General features: G+C 58.9%; 1 protein-coding gene across 2 annotated transcripts in view; it reads right to left on the reverse strand.

The window, feature by feature from the left end:
• RARA (retinoic acid receptor alpha) overlaps positions 1-20,058 on the reverse strand; it is a 42,835-nt gene extending 22,777 nt beyond the window's left edge. Inside the window, exon 1 of one of the 2 annotated variants that reach the window (XM_061176761.1) lies at positions 19,973-20,058. The gene's annotated coding sequence lies outside the window, so the exon portion shown is untranslated. Of the gene's footprint in view, positions 1-10,993; positions 11,318-19,972 lie in introns of those variants that run through there. The other variant, XM_061176760.1, reaches the window with a different exon arrangement.
• Positions 20,059-20,953: the final 895 nt, after the last annotated feature.

Genomic DNA, 20,953 nt, shown 5'->3' on the forward strand with positions numbered 1-20,953 from the left:
TCCTGCAGCAGAGGAAGGCAGCTGGCCCTCCTTCCCCCAAAGCAGGTTACCTGAGGTCAAGATGCAGAGAACGTGTGCTTAAGGGGAGGAGGGAGGGCGAGGAAAAGCCGCTTCCCTAAAGCGGTGGCACTTCTCAGAAAAATGACTCCTAAGCCAGGGGGCCCCTGCTTACACCACTTCCCCCCCAAATCCAAGCCCGAGCACCCCAGATGGGTCTGTCCCACGGGCCGGAGAGGAGGCCCGTTTACATACATACAAATAGGGAAATGGGAACCGAGGACTCCTGGGTATCACCTCCATTGCCTAACAGCATTATGGGCAGGGACTGCCCAGGGTGGAGGCCCCCTACTCCCAGGCAATGGAGGGGCAAGGGAGACTGATCTCAGAGTTCACCCACATACTCTGCAGAAGCAACCTCCCTGGAGAGGGTGGGAGGTGGGCAGAAGATGAAAGGCCAGATGCCCCTCCACCAGTGCATCCACAAATCCATACCCTGTTTGAACAGCTGGGACCCGAGGACACACAGAGATAACACCACGGGTAGCAAGAGACAGAGATGAACCCAGAAATTCCACGACACAGTGAGACAGACAGGCAGCAACAAGAGCAGAGAATGAGACGGAGAAAGAGAAGCATCCACAAGAGGTCCAGGAGGATATATATAAAGAGTATCAATAAATATGCATGTATTTATATATGAGTGTGTGTGTATACACACACATATGACATATATGAGAGACAAAAGAAAAGAGACAGAAACATGGCCAAGCAAAACCACAATGAGATACCACTTTGCATCCACTAAGATGGCTATAATCAAAAACACTGATAACAACAAGTACGTGAGGATGCGGAGAAATCAAAACCCTCAGACATTGCTGGTGGGAATGTAAAATGGTGCAGCTGCTTTGGAAAACAGTGCGGCAGTTCCTTCAGAGGTTAAACACAAGAGTTATACAACCCAGCAATTCCACTTCTAGGTACCTACCCAAGAGAAGTTAAAACGTAAGTCCACACAAAAACTTGTACGTGGGTGTGGATGTTCATACCAGCACCCCTAATAGCCAAAAAGTAGAACCGATCCAAATGTCCATCAACTGATGAATGGATAAATAAAAAGTTGCACATCCATACAATGGAATGTTATTCTGCCATAAAAAGGAACAAAGTACCGATATACACGACAACATGGATAAACCCTGAAAACATTATGCTAGTTGTAAAAGACCACCTATTGTATGATTCCATTTATATGAAATGTCCAAAATAGGCAAATCTATAAAGGCAGAAAGTAGATTGTGGTTACCAGGGGCTGGGGCATGGGTTCGAGGGAAATGGGAAGTGACTGCTGAATGGTATGGGGGCTCTTTCTGGAGTGATGAAAATTTTCTAAAAGTGATTGTGGTGACAGTTGCACAACTGTGAATATATTAAAACCAGTGAATTGTACACTCTAATGGGTGAATTTTATGGTATATGAATTATATCTCCATAAAGCTGTTAAGAAGAAAGAAAGGCGGGGAGGAAGGAGAAAGAAAAGAAAAGAAAACAGGGCCACAGAGATCCCAAATAAGGACTACCTCCCTTTCCAAGCCCTTCCTCCCCAAGCTCAGGCCGTGCCAGGCTCCAAGCTCCAGGCTCCAGGCTCAGACCTGGAGTCCAGGGGACACACACATGGCCAGCATTTGGCTGAGGACCATGCCTGGGATGGGGGAGTTCTGCCAAGGCCACTATGGACGAGGCCAGGACTTCTGGGCCCAGCCGGGCCGGCCAGCCAGCCTGTGACTGTGCGGGGCTGAGGGAGGGGGAGGGGGACAGGTACTTGCAAGGAAAGGGGCAGCTCCCCTATTGTTAACGAGCATGATTTTGACTGTTACTAATTATGACGACCACAGGGCCTCTCTCCTTACTCCTGAATGAGGTGCCCCCTTCCTTCCCCAGGCCCCTGCCAATTCCCTCCCGGGCTGCGAGGCTGACGTCAGAGAAGCAGGGACCCCACCCGTCGGCCAGCTGCCGCCCTGGCCCCCCACAACCCTGAGGGGCGCCACACAAGGGGAACTCGAGCCAGCAAGGGAGGGAGGGGTTGGCTGAGCCTCACCAGCGTTGACAGTCAGACCCTCACATACACGCACACCCACTTCCAGAAACTCACACGCGCAGCTCCAGGGAAAGCGTCCGGTGGCCAAGAGCACGCGTGCTTGCACGCCCAGCCCGGGTGCATGCGGGCACACACGTGACACGTGAGGAGAGGGAACCCGGAGATGCGATCCCTCCACACCTGGGCTCCACACACAGCGAAGCCGGCTCCAGGCCTGCGTGCCCGGCCCGGGACACAGCTCCCCACAGACGCACAACCACAGCCTCAGAGTTTCCCAAACTGCACTTACCCTGGCCCTCACCCAGCCAGGCGAACCTATGCACCTGCCTCCCTGCGGCCCGGCCCCCCAGTACACAGCAGGGTCCACAGACACAGAGAAGCACGCCGGTGGATTCAGGTCCAAATGGGGGCCGGCCTCTCTGAGGTGAGGCCCAGGAGGCTGAGGCCCAGGAAGCCATTCACTCCAGACTCCAGGCCTCCTGACCCAGCTTTTGGGGGGCGGGGTGAGGCAGCAGATTCGGTCTGGACCCTCTGGAGCCAACCCTTGACCCCAGAGGAGAGATTAACGACAGCCGCCTTAATGCCTCAATTCTGCCCCTGAGGAGTTTGAAACTGGACCATACTTCAAACCTCAACCACAGATACACACCCCAGGGAGAGGCTGGAAGGCGTTCCCCACCCCCATCGGAGCCTCACTAAAGGAGCTCAGCCTGCAAACTTCAATGCAGTTAGCTCCCTGGGGAAGGCCTTGAGCCAAGGGAGGGGGCAAAGTTTACAGAAATGGGCCAAGGGCCAGGCTGGCCAGGGAACAGGGATGGGCAAGGGCAGGGATGATGGGGGCGGGGCCAAAGAGCCCAGGCCCGGCCTCAGAAGGTCCCTCTGGAACCACGACCCTTGGGGAGATGCCTGGGCCCTGGCCCCCTGCACCCAGGGGTGGAGAAGACACTGTCAGAGAATCGAAACCAGCACCAAAGAAAGGGAAAACAAACTACCCACATCCAACCTCCACCCTATGCCCGCCACCTCCACTGCCCATGGGCACCCTCCCTTGAGGGAGAGAAAAACCACAGGCCCACACCTCCCATACCCGGAGCCCAGCCTCAGCACAGCAGAAAGGGGGGGTGGGGGGGAGGGCCGGAGCACCTGCCACCAGCCAGGCACCCCTGCCCGCTGGGGCCTCCCTCACCCTCAAAAGGCGCCAGGATCCCTCCCCCAGTGTCAGGTGTCCCCAGCTACCCGTTCTTTATGTCCCCAGAGTCACACATCTGGAGAAAAAGGCAAATGTTTGTCGAGCTGTGAAGACAGTAGAAAGAACCAGAAGTCTGAAGGGTCAAATCTCAGCTCTGCCACTCTGGGTGACCTTAGGCAAGTCACTTAACCTCTCTAAGCATCTGTTTACTCGTCTGTGAACTGCCTACCTCAACAACGGGCTGTGTGATTTAAGAGATAAAAGTCCTGGAAAGCACCTAGCACAGCGCCCACCCGGCACACAGGAGGTGCTGGGCAACGGGTCCCCTCCCTTCCCCGCGCCTGACAGCACCACCTCGGGGGCTCCCTGGGCAGTATGTCTGCTGTCCCTTCCCCAGCCAGGGCTAGCAGCTGCTGACAGGGCTGGGTGGGAGAATTACCCATTTTCCAGGGTCTGCTTCCCCCCAGACTGAGGACAGGAATGTGGGGAGAGGAATATTCGGGGTGTGGGTGGAGGCCTGACCACAACCCTTTCCCAAATTCCCTTCTTTCGTTTCACAAACCAAAAAAGGGAAACCTTTGGACGTGGGGAGGGGAGGAGGGGAAAAGGAATAGACAATTTCCCCCCCTGCCCTCAGGGGAGAGGAGCCAGGGGTCCCCAAACCCAGCTGGCCCTGCCCCCCTTCTTCATCCACTCCCTCCTCTCTGCTTCCCAGGCTACCCCACTACCATGGCTCCCAAGGAATAGAAGCCAGGCAGTCCTGGACGGGCTGAGAGGAGGGGATAAGGATTGGGGAGCGTAAAAGAAGGGGGGACAGGGGCTTTCCTAAGCATTCTAGACAGTCAGTGAATCATATGCAAATGACACCCAAAGCTCAAGCTCAACTTGGGGGTGGGGGACACGGACTCCAGCCCTGACGGAAGCAAAGACCCAGCCCCTCTGGACCCCCTCCCCTGTCAGGAGCTGGCAGAGCAGGGCAGGGCGGGACAGGGCAGATTTCAAACCAGAACAGTGGGCTGGAACTATTTATAAACTTTCCAGGAAAACGCACACACACTCACACACACACAAAGCCAAGACCTCTCCCCTCCCCCATACTCCTCAGATCAGCAGAATGATGAACATTACTCCCTTTTCCCCCTTTTTCCAGAGGCCCCTCTCTCCTCCCGGCCACTCTGGTCCTCTGTTTACCTTTTGCTCTCCAGGCTCTGGGCTGCAGGAAGCCAGCAAGGCCAGCCTCATTTTGAAAGAGACCACCCCAGGAGGGCCTGAGAAGGATCAGCGGGGTGAGGCTGGGACAGGTGGAGGGCACCTCTTCCCCACCAGTCCTCAGAAGCCCAGGCCTGCCTCGCTGGAGCTGGGACTTGTTGGAAAACCTGCCCCGAGCACGTGCAGGGCCGGAGCACATCTACCGAGAGAGTCAGGGGAGTGCTGAAGTCCAGCGTCTGGCCTCTGGATGCTGCCACTGCCCACTGCCCACTGCCTCAAGACACAGCACCTAGTCCCAGAAAAGTGGATCTGATGTCTCCCCAACTTGTACCCGCCCAAGCTTCTGCCCCAGCTACACAGGGCTGCCTGACCTCCACGGGCCATCATCCCCGCAGTGACTGAATACCAGGCAGAAAGGGCAACTGGACAACCCAAGCCCAGGACAGGCCAGGTGCTGGGAGGAGGAACTGGGGTGGGTGGGGGGGATGTCTGCTGGTCAGGGCAGTGTCCCGACTCCGCACCCCAGGGACTGCACCTCAGAGCCCCCTGGGAGATGTGCCCAGGGCCTCCGAAGCCCAGGGCGGCTGAGGGGCCCACCCAGAACCAGAGCTGAAGCCTCCCATCCAGTCTTCTCTTGGAGCAGAGAGCAGGTGAAAGGGCAGAGGGCAGCCCAGGCCTCAAGGAGAGGGAAGGGCCCACGGGGAAGGAAGAAAACAGGAAGAGGAAGAGATGAGGCTGCCGAGGCCACAGCCAGACCACAGGAGTGTGTGGACCACACAAAGGCAGCTCTGTCCGGGTCGGGGACCGAAGGGGCACAGACAAAAGGGGACACCCCCCCAGCCTGGAAACCACCGTCCTCACAGCCAGCCTGGCACGGGGCTTTCCCCACCCCCACCTTGGCAGCTGCCCCCTCACCACTGTCTCCCCTCTCCGCAGTGCAGGAAGCATAACTCTCACAAGGGGCGGGGGCTGCCGAGCGCACAGAGCAGCAGGTATGTGCGCGGGTGCGCGGCTGCAACCCGCCTCCCCCAACCCGGCAGCTCTGCCCCGGGCGGACAGACTGTCGGCACGACCCAGTGCTACCAGCCCCCTCCCGGCGTCCTTCCCTAGGGACCCCGGGCTGCAGGGAAGCCGGGAACGCCCGCCCCCGCCCCCGCCCCCCTCCCGCCTCAGGATATCCTTTTGGCTCTGACCCCAGACCGGGCCTGAGTCAGAACGTGCCCCGCCCCACACCCCACACCCAGCGACCCCCAGGAACTTCCTACTCCCCACGCTCCACACCCACCTACTCAGGTGGGGCTAGAACTAGGGGTAATCTCTTCCCCTCTCCACCCCCAGCTGAACAGGGAAGCCCACCAGGGGGTGGGGCGGATGGTCACAAAGTCCCAGGACCAGCCCCTTAAAGCACAGGGCCTGCGGGATCAGGGCGAAGCGGGTGCAGGCTGTGTGTGGAGGGGAGAGGAGGCCCTGCGGACCACCACCTCCCCAGCCCCAAAACACACACAACTGGGGATCCTGCCCAGAGCCCCTCCCTACTCCAGCCTGGACCCCAAGAAACCACAGAAACTCCTTGGGGAAGGTATGTTTCCATGAGAACACAGGACGGGAGAAGGCTCCAAAGGGAAAGGGGACAGGGAGCGGAGGTTCCAAGAACGGGCATCTTTCTGGGACAGCGGGACCCAGGCTGGAGGGGACAGGGTCTGCACAATCGGTCAGATTCACAGTCAGCCACAGCCAAGCACAGCCAGACGTGGTCACAGTCTCCCCTACGCTCAGTCTAAGTAGGTGGCTGTGACTCCTTCCCACAGACAGAAGTCTGGGGGGCCCTGGGGGATCTGGGGCATCGGAGACCACACACACTCAGCTTGAAACAGCCCCCTGGGCAGGCCCCCCCAATCCCCCCCTCAAACTGTGGGCCTAGGGGGAGGGGCAGCTCCCTCCCCACAAGAACCAGGGTAGTGCCCAAGGCGGCCATCTCCATGGCAACCAACAACAAACATCCCGGGAACCACAGAGGGACAGGAAGTGACAGCCACGTGACAGGAAGACAGTTTTTTTCAGTGGGGGGGGCGAGGAAGATTGTTAGCAGCCCCTGGGGAATCAGCTGTCCCCTAAGTTTCCCCCACTTGGAACTGGAGGGAAGGGGTCAGCTGGGAAGGTGGCCACACACACACCCCCGACCCCACTGCAGTGAGCGCGGTTGGTCGCAGGGCTGACGGGCCCTCCCTTCCCGCCTGCCACTCAAGGTTCTCCCCGCTGGGTCCCCCTCCCTTCCACTTCCTGCCGTGACTGGAGATCAGAGAACTCCCCACCGCAGCTTCCCCTTCTCAAGTCTCGATTCCTGGCCTGAAGGTTTCACTGTGGGGCGAGGGACACAAGGAAGGAGGGCTGGGGACCTGCGGTAGGACCCAGGGGACAGAGGCTCTCCAGGGGAGGAGCCGGGAGGGAGCTACTCCAAGGTAGGTGTGTACACACAGGCACACATAGAGTGAGTGGGTCACGGTGACACACCACCGGGCGCAGTGACACACAGAGACTGCCTGACCTCAGGCAGCTCTGGGGGGAAGGGAGCAGGGCCATTGGATCCGCCCCGGCGCGCCCCACTCCAGCCCGGTTCCTGAGCCTCCGAGTTCAGTTCAGGCGTCTCCTGGCCTCCAGGCAGGCGAGGCCCCAACCGTGCCCAGCCCCCACCGCCTCTCCCCTGCCTTTCGCGCTGAGGAATCCCCCTCCCTGCTCCAAGGTGCTCGCCCAGACGAGGGCACCTTGGCCGGAGGCGGGGGGAATGGAACCTCCCGCCACCCCCCTCCCCTTCTCTGCAGATGTCCCGGACTATATTTAGCCCAAACCGGGCGGCTAGCCAGACCCAGACTCCCCACTGGCCCGGAGCTGAGCTCCCAGTTTTTATGCAATTAAAACATTAACAGAGAACCACCCCCATCCACACACCCCCATACCCCCCAGCCCAGCCAGAGCGGCAGAGCTCAGAAAACACAAGGGCAGCCCAGCCCTGCAGCCAGCGATGCGGCTGGCGGTCATCGGGCAAATAGCAATAAACTCATCCCCTTGCCCATCTCCCGGGCCCTAACCCCCACAGGCAGGATAGGGACATCACCCACGAGATCAGGTTGACACTTGGGGGGGGAGTAGGCTTTCCTTGTTCCGGGGCCGGAAGGGAAAGGCATATCCAGTGGGCGGGGGGTTGCCTAGTTGCAGAAATTCCACCTGTCATTTTGCAGCCCCCCCTCCCTGGCCAGCTCCAGTTACAGGGCTGGGGGTTGGCAACAGGTGCTGGCCAGGCTGGCAGCAGTCTAATCCCCCACCCGCTCCCCAGGCTGACAGTGGTGCCTGAGGTCCAGGCAGGGGCCCTGGCCAGCAGGATGCTGGGTAAAAGAAGGAGGCACTGCTGCCTGGTGGGGCGCGGGGGGGGCAGCCCAGGCCCCTTCTGTAAGACCTGGCCCCCTGGACTCTGTGATGTGTATTGGAGGGTCTGGGGAAGGCAGGGAAACCTTAGTTCCACCGCACCTATTTCATTTCCCCACGATGCCAGGCCGGGCAGGCTAGAGTGTGGGAGGTCTGTCTGCCTGCCTCTTCCTCCTCCTCCTCTCCAAATTCCAGGAACAGGCAAGGGAGGCTCCAGTTGCAGAGAGAGAGAGCAAGCAGGCGGTCCCAGCTGAGGGGGGGGGGGGCGGGGACTGGAGCGGGAGGCAAGATCCAGACGAAGCAAGAGACGCCCACGCCCAAGCCAGACAGGACAGACACACCGACACTGACACATTCTCCCACTCTGGGCCTGGTCCCCGAGTGCCACCCACTCTGCAGGGACACCCAGACTCCCTCAGCCAATCCTGCCCATCCCCAGAACACTCCCTGGACACACACGGAGAGCCAGGCCTTCGCTCCCACCCCACATCCCCCCACAAACCCTGTGGGCTCCGTACAGCAGCCAGAGGGTGGAGAAGGGAACAGAGGGAGGAAAGACAGCAGGCGTCAGAGAGGACGTGGAGCCAAAGCCCTGGGAACTGGGGTATCAGTTGCCACACTCCTTTCCCAAAACCCAGTAAGTCAAGACAACCCTGGCCATCTTGCCAGGAGCCCTGCCAGCTTCCCACACTCCCCAAACCACCACCACTAGAAAGGGTGTGGGGTGCTGGGCGAGTGGAGATTACCCCATTTACTCATCACAGGGATAGGATTACCCTCCCCAGATGCCCATCACCCCCAAACCCAGACAGAGCTCCTAAATGGACCCCACAGAGTCCCAAACACACCCACCCGTACAGCCTAGTCTGGGTCCTGCCCTGCCCGTGCCACCCAGAGGACAGGGAATGGGGCACTGAGGTTTTATCTGGGGGCAGGCCCCACCCTGTCACATAGTTCTGAGGACAACCCACCTAAGACCCTCAAGTCTTAGCAAGGAGTGGCGCAGGGGTGGGGGGGGAGGGGTTCCCAGAGGGCAGAGCCAGCTTCCAAGACCACATGATTTAGGGGAAGGGGAGCTAATTAACTGGGGTCTGGGTCAGTACCCCCAAAACAGACCTTAAGGGCCACTCAGACAATGCCCTTTCCCCCCACAATAGACAGGGTGGCAGGAACCACGTCATGGTACATGTGGGTGACTATGCCCAGCAGGGCGGCATGGGGGTGATCAGGATGGGGCTGCCCGCAGCTAGCTTCCTGCCAGGCTGCCACATGGCTGGGAGTAGGAGGGGGACCAGAGAGATTTCCCAGAGTGGTAGCAGGGGCATTTAGGGTCAACCTGAAGGATGGGGATTTGGGGGCTATAAGAGGAGGTGGCCAGGATTAAGCGGTTCCAAGCCCAGGGTCTTCTCAGAACTGCCACTGCATCTGCACTGCCCTCATCAGTCTGGCGGGGAAAGTCCTGAGGTGACCGCCTCATGCACACTCATTCACACCCTCCAAATCCAAGATCCTCAGCTCCCAAGGGTCAACTCCAGTCTGACCCTAGTGACCGCTCTGTCTCAGGAATGACATGGTCCAGACTCCCAGGCAGAACTGATGTCCTAGCCCCTCCCACTGCACCAACATCTTTCATAGCCACAAACTCCCTGACTCCACAACTAGCCCTCTTCTTCCTCCAGGTCCAAATACTCTTTCTCTTATTCCCTTCCCCAGACTCATCTCCACCCCTCACAGGGGAAGCCCCAAGGCTCCAAACCACCCCCCACTGCAACCTGGGGCTTCCCCAGCCCAGCCTCCCCATCAAGCACAAGCCCTGGAAGAGAGTTTGGGGCTTGAGCCCGTTTCCTAGCAAGACCTGGCAACCTTACTGAACCACTTCCCCAGAACCCTGCCCTATGACCACTGCAGCCAGGGAAGGGGATAAGAGACATCCCTGAATCTCCTAACCAGGAAACTGGAGGAGGAATGGCAGTTAGGAGCGGAAGTGAGGGTTGGGGGTAAGCAGCATGGGGTGGGGGAGTGGGAGAGTGTTCCTCTGAAAACACACACACACACACACACACACACACACACGTGCACTCATCTCGCAGGTAGAAGGCAATCTGGTTACAGAAGAGGGAGCTGGCACTAGTGGGGGCCAAGGGTACCCCTCCATGCCAGCACGTGGGCAACCTATCCAAGGTAGGATGAACAGTGGAAAAGCGTCTCCAAGACTGGGGGGCTTTTCTTATCTGATTTCCACCTGAGTTAGTCCCCATCCCCAGCCTAGCACACTGGAGGCCTGGCCTCCTTCTCACGGAGCCTGACAATAGGGCAATGCCCAGAGAGAAGGGGCATTGCCAAGCAGATTTTCCAGCGCCCCCTCCCACATACACATCTGGCTAGCAGCTTCCCCGCCTTCTGGGTGGCACCAGGTCCCAGACACCCTCAGCAGAGCAAAGACGACCAATCTATTCCTTCCTCCCTACACCCCCAAAAGCTTCCATAACCCCATGGTGCCACCCGACCCAGAGACATCCCTCCCTGGCTGCACTGGCTCCCGTCCCCAATTCTGACGGCTCCCCGCGCTCCACGGGGGACACCAGCTGAATGGGCCCCGCCCCCCAACCGGCTGCCTCTGGTGGGGGTGGGCCCCCGGGCTGATTCTCCCCAAACCACAGGGCGGCTCAGATAACAGGAGGGAAAGAAGGAGGAGGCTAGTCCGTTGGGCATCCGATCTCTCCCCAAACAGGTTTGAAAGTCTTTTTGTTTTGCTTGTTTGTGAAGAGAAAAGTGAGAGAGAGCAGGAGTTCCCAGCGGCGGTTCTGCCACAGCTCGGTCGCCGGAGACACGCGCGGCAGACGGCCCCAGACGCCTCACGGCTTCGCGCGAAGACACGGGCGCAGACAGACGGACAGACGGGGCTCCCCCACCCTGAGCACGGTGGCGCGGGGTTGGGAAGCCCAGGAAACCCCAGGTTCCCGTCGGAACCCGCCCGGCACCGGGTCCCCGCCCACGGGTCCTCTCAGTAGCAGGCCAAGGGGCCGCGATGCCTGCGGGAGCCGGAGGCTCTCCAAAATCCCCGGGGGAGAGGTTACCTCGCAGCGGAGGGAAGCAATCCGTCCGGGTCGCCCGCGAGCACGGCGTCTGCCCTGACCCTGAGCCTTGGAGCCGCTCGGCGTCAGGGGTTGCCGGGGTCCAGGGAGAGGAGCGGTTTGGGGGGCCGCGGCTCAGGGGCGCGGGGCGAAAGCAGCGGCCATGGCGAGTCACGTGCGGAGGCTGAAACTTTACCCGGAGCCCCAGACCGGGGGGCGGAGGGTACCGAGCAGCGGGGAGGACCTCACCCTCGGGCCCGCCCCCGGCCGCCCTCCGACCAATCACCAACCAGGGGCGGGCCCACAGGATCACGCCCCCCCTTTCCCTTAACAGACCCGGGAAAGGGCTAGTCTTAAAGGAGCCGCGCCTAGCAGAAGGCTGGACCGTGGGAATCTGGGAGAATCCCTCCCTCTGCCCCAAAAGGAGAGATTCAGAGCGAGAAGGGGGAGTTCTGCGCAAAGAATGGAAGGAGGGCTCGGTAGAGAAAGGACTGCAGTGTGCGGTATCACACTCCCTTCCCTCCAACGACACACCCACACTCACAGGGGCAAGGATCATACGCACACACCCCTCACACCTAAACCGGGGTTAGAGGGGCTGCGACGTAATATGGAAGCGAATACAGTGACTCCGGCCCTATCTGTCAAGCCCCTGACTCCCATAATTATAATCCTCCTCCAGGAACCCCTTGAAAATGAGAGCTGTGTGACCTTGAGCAAGTCGCTTCCTCTCTCTAAATCCTAATTTTCTCACTGGCAAAAAGGAGTGCAAAAGCAGGTAGACCGCCCTCAAGTGCACCTGCTCTCCTCGTCTCCCCCAAACACGTTTCCAGCTCAAGTGGGTCGGAGGAACTCTGGCCCAACCCAACCCTTCAGCAAACCCCAGAACCCTCCCCCCAAAAGGACAGCGGCTCTTGTGATCTTCCAAGAGCCGAGTAGGGGGCGCCCAGGAGCACCCCTACATGCTACGGGACTCTCAGACCCAAGCTTCTTTCTCCTGGCCCAGGCTGGAGGAGCCAGGAAAGCTCGCATTCTTGTTCCAGCGGGGCAGGATCTGAATCACTCTCCCTCTGCAGAGACCCCAATCCCCAAAACAGCCACAAGCCCCCTCCCAGCCTGCTGCTCCGTTTGGGAGGACCATCTCCCCACCTCTAGCAGTCCACTGGGGGAGAGAAAGAGGAATCAATAGGGAACACCCCCCTCCCCGTCCCCGGTCAGAGAAGTAGCCACAAGTGCCCCCACAGGACTTCCCACTGGAAGGGGAAATGCCACACTCCCAGGCCTCCACCCCAGTGAGGAGACTCAGCCTGACCCGGCTGGCAGAGCTCTCAAACCCACCGGCCCGACGGCCCCCGCTTTATAGACGAGGAACCGCAGGCTGGGAGTGGACACGGGTTTAGTCCCCGATCACCCTGGCACCGGATGCACAGCTGGGTCTAGGACCGAAGTATCTGATTGTCTCTCTCCAGCTTTGGGGCCCCAGCCTGGGTGAGGTAGGACAAGCAGGGTCGGCGGGACGCTATGCCCTGAGGTCCGGCGGCACAGGGGAAGAGCGTCCGGGCAACGCTTCCCCAGGCCCCTTCCCGCCTGCTGGGCCTGGCCGTCTCCCGCTCCCGTCTGGATTTCCGTCCGCCGGTGCGAACCGCCCGCCCAGCCCCTCCCACCCTGTCCCGTCCAGATCCATCCGCAAACATGCGCTCAGCGGGCAGGAATGCGCCAATGGCTCCCAGATGTGGACGCCGACGCTTAACCCCTTCCCCCCCAGCTCCCCCCCACCACAAAGGCGTTCTAGCTTGAGTCCAGCCAGCAGCAGGGGGCGCCGCCCAGATGAGGGACCAGTCTGGGAGGGGACTTAGTGCCAGCCAACCCCCAAGCCCGCGCAGGCTCCTCCTGGCCTACATTCTACCAGTCTTCCTTCCCGCGGAGGCTAGAGGGGAAGGATCACAGACACAGAAATACAAGTGTGCACAAACACAGGTATACTGCCTCCCACGAAGGGTGGCCTTCATGTACACCTGCCAGCACAGAGGGTCAGGTACACTCGCGTACACGGAGATGCAGGTGTGCAAATGCACACCCAGGACACGCATATATGCACACGCACGTGCACATTCAGAGCACACCTGTATGCACATATGTATGCACATGTATGCACACAGAACAAGCACATACAAGACAGACATCTGTGCACGCACAAGGTCATGGAGCAGAGGGTGCGGCACACTCCTGGACAGAGCAGTAGACCCACAGGCAGATGAGGGAAGAAATTCATGCACCCACAAACCTGCTCCCCACAGGGGGCAGTCACTCACGCACAGAAGATTGGCACCCAAGTATACAAGCACACAGCCTGCACGCCTTTAGGGCACTCCCTCCCTGCCCAGCTGAACTGCAGCTGTGCTGGGCCCACTCCAGTGTCCCCAACCGCCACCCTCCAGGGACCCTCATGCAGGAGGGAGAAGGAGGCAGCAGGAGACTGGCAGAGGGAGAAAAGCCACAGTCCCAGGTGCTCCTCACTCCTTAAAAAAGACACTCGTTCTTGGGGCCTACCCTTCCCCTGCTGCAGGCAGAAGGAGATGGGCTGGGGGTGGCGCCTGAGCAGCTGGTTTCCCAAGACAGGGATCGCTCTTCCCACTAGAGGAAATCTGAGAGAGCCCTGATAGGTGCAGGGCCGGTGACAGCCCCCTACAAAGACAAAGACAAAGGAGATACAAAACAGCTGTGAAACACCCCGGGAGAGCCCACACTTCCCCCAAAACAAGGCCTCCCTTTCATGGCCTGTGGGGAACTCCTGAAGAATAGCATCATTGGTAATGGGAACAGAGGATGGGAAACTTTGACCATCTGGATGCAGGTGGGGTGGAGGTGTCTGCTGGAACCCGAACCGACCCCAACAGACTCCTGTCCCCCTCCGCAGCCACCCAGCTCATTCCCAAAGCCCCCTCATGGCTCCGCACATCTGATTCTCACAGTCCTGGAGGGTCATCTAGGGCAGGGCTCCTGCTTCCATTGTACAGATGAGGAAATTGAGGCTCCACCAGGGAACTGCCTTGCTCAAGGTCATACAGCTTGTCAATGGCAGACCTAAGATTCAAACCCACAATCCCCTCCTCACACGCCCTCCCATTTACTCTGAACGAAATACATTTCCACGCAGTACCCTGCTCCCTCTTCCTTTACCCTCTCAGCAGAGCATATGGAAGAAACACCAGCCTTGCCTGGCTCTGCAGAGTTGTGGGTGGGGCCAGGACATGCCAGAGAGAGATCAGAGAAGATGCTGGGGGCTACACACATAGCCCCCAACCCCACCCCCAAGCGCGATGCCCACCTGCCCAGCAGGCATGGCCAGTGACTCAGCTGCATCCGGGGGAGATGCCAGGGCAGTGACTCACCTACCGAGAAGAGCTGAGCCTGGCACCTTGCCAGCCCCAGGACAGAAGTGACTTAGTCACCGAGACTGTGATACCCAGAAGGCACAGCCCAGGGATTGGGGACAGGGTCAGGCTGTGTCCTCCATGGTTATGTGCATTACAGGCATCCTGGGGCAAGCCATGGCTTTACCCGCCCCTGCCCCCTCCCCACTGCTCACCCCCACCACGCCAGGCCGTGCTCCAGTGCAGACAAGTTTTGTGAGACCCCCTGGGCTGCCCTGCCTCTCCCCTGAAGCCTGCCCCTTGCCCATCACTCACCACCCACTCTCCCAGCCCCGCCTCCGCCTGCCACCCAAGTTGTACCCAGGCTGTGAGTCTCCTTTAACATGTCTTGGCAACACCTCCTGCCGCCACAGCCCCTCTCACCACCACCCGCCCCCCCCAAATACACACATGCACTCATACACACTTCTGCCAGCCCTGCTTCTGCCAGCAGCTGCTGAAGTTGTTCAGCAGGAGGGGAATCGGGAGGGTGGGGTGCAGGGATCGAGTTACCAGAGGCTGATGGGGTGGGCTGCCACCCAATCCCTTCCCCAGCTCGTCCTCCTCCCTGGGCACAGCCTGCCTCACCCACCTGCTCCCCTCCCACCTCTGGCTGGCAGTGGACTCCACCCAAGCTAGGAAACAATAAATGTTCAAGGGTATTTGTCATGCTAAGACCAGCCCAGTATATGAGAGAGAGGGAGAGAGAGAGAATGAGAGAGAAGACAGCGATGGACAGAAAGAATAATTCCCGTGCTCGGTGCCCAGGCTACAACCACTAGATGTGTGTATCTCTGCATATGTTGAGCCAGAAGTGGACTGAGTAACTCCCCAAGTCCTGGGAGAGTTGATGGGGCCCAAGAGGAGCCGACCGGCTGAACAACCTCAATCCATTTGCACTATTGATTTCTCATACACTGCAGCCGGCCTGATGCGGGGGGATGATAAATAAGCCCCCCAGAGACATAGAAACTGAGCGGAGAGGGGGGAGGGGCCCCTGCGCCCAATCTGTGGCCCACTGAGACCGGCTTGCTGAGGAGGAGGTGGGTGGCAGGGAATAGGAGCCATCGAGTGGCAGGAGGGAGGGTGGGGAGTGGGAGTTGGATTCAAGCCTGTCTGGGACACCTCCTTCCAGCAGGATCTGAAGCTGATTCAAAGAAAGAAGGTGGGGGACAGGAGCACCATCTTTGGCTACACAGGCAGGGCTCTGAACAACTCGAGAGAGAGGGTGCCATTCATACCCTGGTCTATGGAATGGCGCCCCCTGCAGCTGTGCAACATGGTGGCCCTGGGGATGAGGCTGAATTCTGAGGAACCATGTTTCTGCACTGAACTCTCTTCCCCTACACCTCCAACCAGCTGCCTCTGCCTCTAGGCCTCAGAAGGGCTCACTTTTGACTGCGATTAGAAGCCAATAGCAATCTCCCCGCTCCTACCCCCTTCCTTTGTTGAGGGCGATTGGCAAACAACCACCTTGACCTAGGCAAGGCAGGATGGGTGCTCACAAAAGGCTCTGGAGAGTCTGGAAAGCTGCATCCTAGAAAGTTGGTCTGTCCCTAACTCATCCTAGGACTGTAGGCACAACCCCCAGCCCTCTCTGGGTCTCTAAAATGGAGTTAGACTGAGATGCCCCTTCTCAAAGGGGTCTCCAAGCTCCCGGCTCGCCAGCCTGTGAGACTTTTGGAACCTGCCCAGCACCTTGATTCACATCAGTGGCCACAGGCCACCTAAACAAACCCCAGCCCTGACCTCCTTCCAGCCTGGACACAGACTCTCTCCACATGGTGGAGACTTATGAACACACCGAGCTGGGGTTTACCGGAGACCCTGTGTAAACAAGCAGAGAGGGAAACAAACCAGGAACCCAGCCCTTGCTGCAGGAGGGGAGAGACCATGACAAGAGAAAAACAAACAGTGCGAGGGGCCTGGGCTGGGGTTCCAATGCAGCCAACGACCGACCGGTTGAAGGTCCTAGGGCAAGTCACATGCCCTCAGTCTCGCCCTCTGTAAGGGGGAGGGATGGTCCAGGCGCCTCTAAAGCCCCTTCTGGTTCGGAGTCTATTTGGACAGAGAGAGCCCTGAGGAGTCCCCAGGACTCCCTGGCCCAGTCCAGCCCATCTACCAGGTCAGGACCCTCTCCCCCTCTCAAGGTCCTACCCCTGCCCGCCACGCATCCTTGCTCCGTCGGCTGCCCCTCTGGCCCTGCCTCACTCCACCCGCCTGCTTACCCTCACCTTGGCCAGCCCCTCTGCCTGCCCCGTGCTTTTCTGCACGTCCCTCCTGCCAGGGGACAGACCAACTAAAAATAGTCCCTGCAGCCTTTCTCGCCCACAGCTGCCCAAAGAGCAGGAAATGAGGGGGCAGGGAGGCCCATGTCCTGCTCTCCCCCACAAACTCCCAGCCCCAAATCAGGTCCAGCCCTCCAGCCTGGGGCTAGTGCCAACTTGGCCATCTCGGGGGCATCCCACACCCCTTCTCTAGGGGGAGGCCTGCCCAGAAGTGCCTACAATCAGAGAGCTGTCCTTACCCCGCGGGAGGAGGAGAGAGGAGGCTAGCGGTCTAGAGGGAAACCTTCCCAATTTCTGACAAATCAGTGCCAACCACATTGTGGGCACCGAGAGGGCAGGGCCTGGCTCCACTGACTGGTCTTTTGAGGGCAGAGGGAATTGGTGTGGGGAAGTTTGTGCTGGTTTTCTTCATCCTGGCCCAGCTGGAAGGAAGACAAAATAGTGCCCCAGCCTCAATTACGCTAATCCCCTGCTCCCCCAAACGTGTGGGTGCAGACAGAGGGGTTTCGGTAGCCACCCCCCCCCCCCAGATACCATGGGAAAAAAGCTCAAGAGGCTAGATCTTGGCTCCCACACGTAAAGATGGAAGCCTGGAGGCAAGAAGAGGCCATGCCTGCCAGGCTGGGCAGATGCTGCCCTGAAGCTGAGTCAGAGGTTAGGAGGGAGGAGCCGGGGTGCTGGGGCACCAGGGGCTACAGTGCCCCCACCCCTAACCCACCTGGGATTTCTGACACCTCCCAGCCCTGGGAGAAGGCCCTCCCCACGCAGGAGGAAGGAAACCAGCTTAGCGATTCTCTGGAGGCCTGCAGAGCAGCCCTGCACCATGAGGCAGGCGGGAAACCCAGGAGTCCTGGCACCCGGCCCAGAGAGTGAATGAGAGAAATACCTTGGAGTGGAGGAAACAGCCCAGAGTGAGGCAGACACATGGTGCCCCAGCAGCTCCCAGATGTGACCCTTAAGGAGGAACTGGCCAGAGGGGCTGGATGGGGCAGGCGAACACATTTCTGAACAAGAAGAGAGAAGAAAGCAGAGCCCTGGGGATGGGGAGGGGGCCGGGCTAGCCGGTCTCTCACCTACTCTCCTCTCCTCCCGGTCAGAGTCCGAAATGCTGAGCTTAAGGGCACTAAATATCAAAGAGGTCCTGGGGTCCTAGGTGTGTTCTCCACTGCCCTTATCTCCAGACCCCAGCCTGTTCGTTCCTGAGCTTCCCCTGGCACCCCTTCCCTGGGGCCAAGCCAAGCCAGGAGTCAGCAGGCCCAAGGTGGTGCCTAGGAGGCCTGGGCAGTGCCAGGGGCAGCCCTCATACCATCCTCCCACTGGCTTCCCTCCTGCCTGCTCTCAGCCGCCACACATATCTCAGCTGTCGAATCCGATTAGGGCTCCTGCCCAGTGAGCCGGACAAGGAGGCCACTGGGCAGGGGAGAGACAGGGACAAGGACGCTGAGCAGGGATGACAGGAGGAAGGTGGAGACGGGGCTCAAGGGAGAAGGTGTGGAGCCCCAGAGGACGAGAGCTGGTGGCCGGCTACAACCTACGTTAGGGGAATTCTGCAGCCCCTGGGGCAAAAGCCTGTCTGGTTCCTCCATCCCCCAGATGGGCAAGGATGGGGGAAGGGAACTGAAGGCGGAGAGATGACCTAGATTAGAAAGAGAATCCCATCCTAGAAACCCCCCCGGCCCCCGCCATTACTACCATTTGCACTGGGCTGTAGGATACACTGCTTTATGAGGTCTTTATGGCCGTATCTCTATTAGGCAAGCGGGTCTTGTTACTAATAGCCATTTTTATAAATGGAGAAACCAGAGGCTTAGAGGGCTGTATAAACGCACATGGTTAAAAGAGCGAGCTGCGTCTCTCATTCAGGCCTGATTCTCAGTCCACTGCTCACACTCAGAATTTACTTCCCTTCCTGGGTCAAGAGCAGAATGAAGTCACGCCATTATCCAAGCTTTCCTCTAAAACCAACCCTTCGGGGATCTGGGGAGTCATGGAGGGATACAGAACACACCCCACACCAGACAGAGTTACCAGATAGGGATGTGCCACTCACCTACCGCACAGAGAGCTAGAGGGGTTCCCTCAAAATGTGACCCGTCTCTTCCATTGCTCCCCACCCCAGTCTGCTACGCCCAGAGGCAACACCCACACTTACAAACACGGTTACCCCGACAAGCCATACACCCCTCCTGCAAACCCACCAAGCCAGAATGAGATGCCCTAGATCTTCAGAGAACAAGGCCTGTCAGCCCCCAATGAGAGGGACAAACAAGTCACTGTAAAGAGTAGGTATCATCCAACCCTCTCCCAGAGAGCCTGCAGGAGGGCAGAAGCTTTGGGGTAACACCAGGAGCCTGAGCTCTGAAAGCCAAGGAGCCCAGGGAGCTGGCATGGCTGGGCGGCCTCCCTGATCTGGTCCACACCCCCTTCCCCAGCCATCTGGGCTGAGTTTGTTCTGGCCTGGGCCACACTCTGGGATGTCTCAACGCACCCAGCCACCTCCATCCTAAGATTATAGATCTTACAACCATATGGTACACACACACACACACACACACACACACACACACACACACGGTGCGGGGGGGGGTGCTTTTCATAGGTGTTGAGGTGTTGGCAGGGATGGGAAAGACAGCTCTTTAACCTGAAAGAACTTTCCCCAGAGAAAAAGGTCACACACACACACACACACACACACACACACACACACACAGAATTGTTCACAACCTCCACTACCCTCCAGCAAAGCCTTTGGCCACTCAAATGTGCAATGAGCCTGGAAGGGGGCACTGGTTCTACAAGGTGAGTAGGGAGTGGGGGGCAAAGTCCTGAGCTCTTAGGGCTGGGGGTGGGCAGAGAGGAAGCAAGAGAGAAATCTCCCAGGGAGTCTCGGGTCCCCGTCCGGCTCCCTGTCCGGCTCTCTGTTACCCCAGCTCTGCCAATTCTCCCCTCGAGGTGAGGTGGGGGAAGGGGGATTAGGCAATACTGCAAAGGAGGGTGCAGGGGCTGGGGCCTGGGCAGACCTTCCCCCACTTGCCATTCTTAGCTAGAGAACGGGAATGCCTCGAGGGGCGTGCAGCAAGGGCGCCGGAGGGCGCAGGGGCTCTGAGCTTCCAGACACCCTTCTGTTCCCAGGCTCCCACCTCCCTGGACTACAGCGAGCCGTGGGGGAGGAGGCATGGGGAAAGCCTGAACTGCCGAGAGGGAAAAGACCAGATCAGAAGCGGAGAGGCCAGGCGGAAGGCGGCCGACGGAGAATTGGGAAGGGGTGTGCGTGGTCCTACCTGCTCAGGTGCGTGCCGGCGGGGGGCGATGGGGTTCCCAGGAGAACTGGGGAAGCCCTCTCAGCTCGATTCAGGATTCCCCCCTGCTTCTGGGTTAGGCTGCTGCAAGAGGCGCGGGTTCCCGTTGGGTCCTAAAGCCCACTCTCCAACCAGGAGGCTCTCCCCACCTTCTCCCACCGTCCCTGACTGGGTCAGCGGATGCAGAGCTGAACTGATGGGGCAGAAAGAACTCACTGGAGAAAGACAAGGTCTGAGTCATGGGCTGGGACAGCAAGAGTCCCCAGTGTCAAATACACAGCACATGGCTGATTTTAGCTGAGGATATTATGGGACAGGAGAAGACATTTCTTCAGTCTGCCCTGACCAGATGAATTTGGGCTTTGGGACTGAAGCTGGGGTTAAGATCGCTTTCCTAATCACTCCCAAGTAGCTTGGCTATCGAGAATTTGGGGAAGGGGGCGTTCATTTTGGACGGGAGCTCACTTCTACCCACCCCCTCCTAGACAGAGCACAATCTCCCCATCTCTCCCCCACTATTCCTAACTGCCTAGAAGGCCACGCCAAGGGGGAAGAAAAAGTCCTGATTTCCAGCAAGTAAAAAGAGCAGTATGACTTGGATAGCAGTTGGAAACTGGCAGTTTTATATCCTTAGATCTGGGAGTGTGTGCAGATACACGGAGCCAGGTGAGAGTATAAGCAGGTGGGGCTGGGGGACTTTGGGTTACGACCATTAGCCGAAATGGCAATTGTCAGTGAACGAAGGGGATGCAGAACCTAGGGGTCAACTCGGGCCCCTACCCAGCCCTTAATAGGATCCTGAGACTTTACTAGAATGAATACGTAAAAGAAAGAATATTTCCCCAGGTACGACTTAGGATAAATATAGGGGGGCAGAGGGCCTCTTATGCACAATTAGATCAACTTCAAGCTTACAGACCCCGTTTAGGATAGCCCACCTTCTCCAAAGGGAGAACTCAGGGT

The sequence above is a fragment of the Eubalaena glacialis genome, chromosome 19 (assembly GCF_028564815.1).
Source record: "Eubalaena glacialis isolate mEubGla1 chromosome 19, mEubGla1.1.hap2.+ XY, whole genome shotgun sequence".
Lineage (NCBI taxonomy): Eukaryota > Metazoa > Chordata > Mammalia > Artiodactyla > Balaenidae > Eubalaena > Eubalaena glacialis.